The following is a 3,983-nucleotide window of genomic DNA, read 5'->3' as shown; positions in this document are numbered from 1 at the left end:
TTCTCTCACTACAGTTTGTCCTTTTTAAGAATTTCACATAAAGAGTAGCACACAATTTATAGTCTTTTATTTTGAGATTTATAGTGTTTTCCATATTGGTTTCTTTTTATTGCTGAGTAATAGTTTTTGTATGGATATACCACATTTATCCCTTCACCAGATGTTGGACATTTGTGTTGTTTCCACTTTTTGGCTATTATGGATAAAGCTCCTTTGAACAGTCATGTACAAGTTTTAGTAGGGATTTGTGTCTTCATTTCTCTTAAGTCAGTATCTAGAAAGGAGATTGTTAGGGAAGTGTATGTTTATAAGAAACTATGATTGCTTTTCAAAGTGGATATACTGTCTTGGATTCACACCAGGAATATATGAGTGTTCAAGCTCAATTTCTTGCCAACATTTGGAATTATCAGTCCTTCTAATTTGAGCTATTATAGTGGCTATACAGTAGTCTCTCATTATGGCTGTTATTTGCATATATTCAATGAGGAATGATGAGGAATAATACCATCTATATATCATATTTGATGAAGTGTCTGTTCAGACCTTTGGTCCATTCTTTATTTGATTTTGTGTTGCTATGACTGAGTTGTAAGATACTTTATATATTCTAGACATAAACACTTAATGAGATATAAGTTTTTCAAATATTTTCCCAGAATGTTATGTGCCTTTTTATTTTCTTAACAGTGCCTTTTGAAAAACAGACGTTATTAAACTTAATGAAGTACAATTTAATTTTTATCATTTATCCTTTTTCTATCCTATCTAGGAAAACTTTGCCTATCCCAAAGTCACAAATACTATCTCCTATATTTTCTTCTGTAAGATTTATAGTTTTTAGCTCTCACATTTAGGTTTATGATTAATCTCATATTGTTTTCTGTGTATGGTGTGAGGTTAGGGACATGGTTTATTTATTTATTTAATTATTTGTCATATAGTTATTCAGTTGTTCCAGCATTATTTGTTGAAAAGACCAAATTCTTCACAATGAAACACCTTGACACCTTTGCTGAAAATCAACTGACCATATATATGTATGTCTATTTCTGGACTCTGTTTTCTCTGCCATTCACCTGTTTGTCTATATGTATGCAAATATAACACTGCCTTGATTACTCTGCTTTATACTAATCTTGATATCAGGTAGATGTGTTCTCCAATTTTGTCCTTCTTTTCAAAATTATTTTGATTACTCTAGGTCCTATGCAATTCCATATAAATTTTAAAATCAGCTAGTTAGTTTATTTAAATGACCTACTGAAATTTTGTTTGAGATTATTTTGCATCTATAGATAAGTTTGGGGAGAACTGACAGTATATTATTGAATCCATGAACATGATATATCTCTATCCTCAGTTAGGTCTTCTTTAATTTATTTCAGCAATTATTTGTAGCTGTAAGCAATATAGATCTTGCACATATCTTGTTAATTTTATCACCAAATATTTCTTATTTTTGATACTATTGTAAATGATGTAAACATTTTAAAATTAATTTATAATTGTTATTAGTGTATAGAAATTTAATTGATTTTAGCAGATTGATTTTACACATGAAAATTTGATATATTAATTTATTAATTTCTATAGGTATTTGAAGACTTTGCGGGGAGGACTGTCTACATTTGTCTGGGCATAAATAGTTTTACTTCTTTCTTTCCAAACTCCATTTAATCTAGTTTTATTTCCTCCCTTTTTACACTGGATTGGACCTGCAGTACAATGTTGGATACAAGTTGCCTTGTTACTGATCATAGGGGGAAAGCATTCACCTTTGTACCATTAAGAATGATGTTAGTTGTAGGTATTTTATAACTATTCTTTATGAAATTGCTGTTCCTAATATGCTGAGAGCTATTTTTTTTTTCTGTTGAGAGCTATTGTCTATTTTCATGAATAGTTGTACATTTATTGAGATGATCATGTAACTTTACTCTTTTATTCTTTAATAATGAGGACACACTTTTGAATTTTTAAATTTCTTTTTAATATTAAAGCAACCTGACATGTATAAGATAGACTCCACTTGGTCATGGCATATTATCCTTTTTATATATTACTGAATTTGATTTGCTAAAGATAGATTTTTCTATCTTTGATTATGAAGGATATCAGTTTAGGTTTTTTGTAACTTTGCTTTATTGTTTTCGTACCAGGATGATGTTCTTAAATGAGTTAGGAAGTAATCTATCTTATTTTCTAGAAGCATCTGTATAGACTTAGTATTATGTCTACCTTCAAAGTTTTGTAAAATCATCAGCAAAACCATCTGAGCCCAGAGTTTTCTTTGTGGCAGGTTTTGAACTAGAAATTCAATTTTTTCCAATATTATCAGACTAGTCTGATTATTCTTTTAAAATTTTAATTTAAACTACAAACAAAAATAAAAACAGTTTATCCATTTTTTCTACCCCCTACTGCATGCCTTTGGCAACTGCCTATCTGTTCTCTGTATCTATGAGCTTGTTTTTATTTTTTGTTTTGTATTTTTTTTAGATTTCATATGTAAGAGAGATCATGTGGTATTTGTCTTTCTCTGACTCATTTCATTTAGTTTAATGTGCTCAGGGTTCATCCATGTTGTCACAAATGGCAAGATTTCATTCTTTTTTATGGCTGAATAATATTCCTGTGTGTGTGTGTGTGAGTGTGTGTGTACCATGGTTTTATTAGGCATTCATCCATTGGTGGACACCCAGGTTATTTTTATGTTTTGGTTATTGTAAATAATCCTACAGTGAACATATGGTACTTCTATATATATATTTCAAGTTAAAGTTTTTATTTCTTTCAATAAAAACCGAGAAGTAGAATTGCTGGGTTATATGGTAATTCTATTTTTAATTTTTGAAGGAAACTCCATACGGTTTTCTATAGTGGCTGAACCAATTACATTCCCACCAACACTGCACAAGTTTTCTCTTTTCTCCACATTCTCAACAATACTTGATATTTCTTGCCTTTTTGATCATAGTCATTCTAACAGATGTGAGGTGATATCTCATTGTGGTTTTGATTTGCATTTCCCTAATGATTAGTGATGTTGAGCCTCTTTTAACGTACCTGTTTGCCAGCTGTATGTCTTCTTTGGGAAAATGTTATATTCAAATTCTTCTGAAATTTGGTAGGATTCTTGGAGTGTTTTTTTGCTGTTGACTTATATGAGTTCTTTATATGTTCTGGATATTACCCCTTAGCAAGTATATGGTTTATAAATATTTTCTCCCAGTCTGTAGGTTGTCTTTTTGTTGATTGTTTCTTATGCTGTCAAAAGACTTTCAGTTTGATGTAGTTCTACTTGGGTTTTTTTTGGTTTTTTGTGTGTGTTTTCTTTTTCTTTCTTTTCTTTTCTTTTTTTTTTTTTTGCTTTTGTTGCATTTACTTTTGGTGTCAGATTAAAAATATCATTGCCAAGACCTATGTCAAGGATCTTAACTCCTATGGTTTCTTCGAGTAGTTTTATGTTTTCAGGTGTTACATTCAAGTCTTCAATCCATTTTTGAGATAATTTAAGATAATGGTCCAGTTCCATTCTTTTACATGTGGCTGTCCATTTTTCTCTACACCATTTATTGAAGAGATGATCTTTTCCCCATTATATGTTCTTGCCTCCTTTGTCATAAATTAATTGACTATATATGCGTAGGTTTATTTTGGGCTCTCTGTTATGTTCCATTCATCCATGTGTCTGTTTTTATGCCAATACCATACTATTTAAATTACTATAACTTTGTAATATAATTTGAAATCAGAGAGTGTGATACTTTCAACTTTGTTCTTCTTTCTCAAGATTGCTTTGGCTATTTTCTTTTGTGGTTTCATACAAATTTTAGGATTGTCTGTTCTGTATGTGTGAAAAATGCCATTGGAATTATGATAGAAATTATATTGAATCTGTATATTGCTTTGGATATATGGACATTTTAACAATATTAATTCTTACAAATCATGAGTATGGAATGTCTTTCCATTTATTT

The sequence above is a fragment of the Mirounga angustirostris genome, unplaced genomic scaffold (assembly GCF_029215605.1).
Source record: "Mirounga angustirostris isolate CCGP_5_RB_7025 unplaced genomic scaffold, mMirAng1.0.hap1 SCAF_1, whole genome shotgun sequence".
NCBI classification, from domain to species: Eukaryota; Metazoa; Chordata; class Mammalia; order Carnivora; family Phocidae; genus Mirounga; species Mirounga angustirostris.
This window is presented reverse-complemented; position numbering follows the sequence as displayed.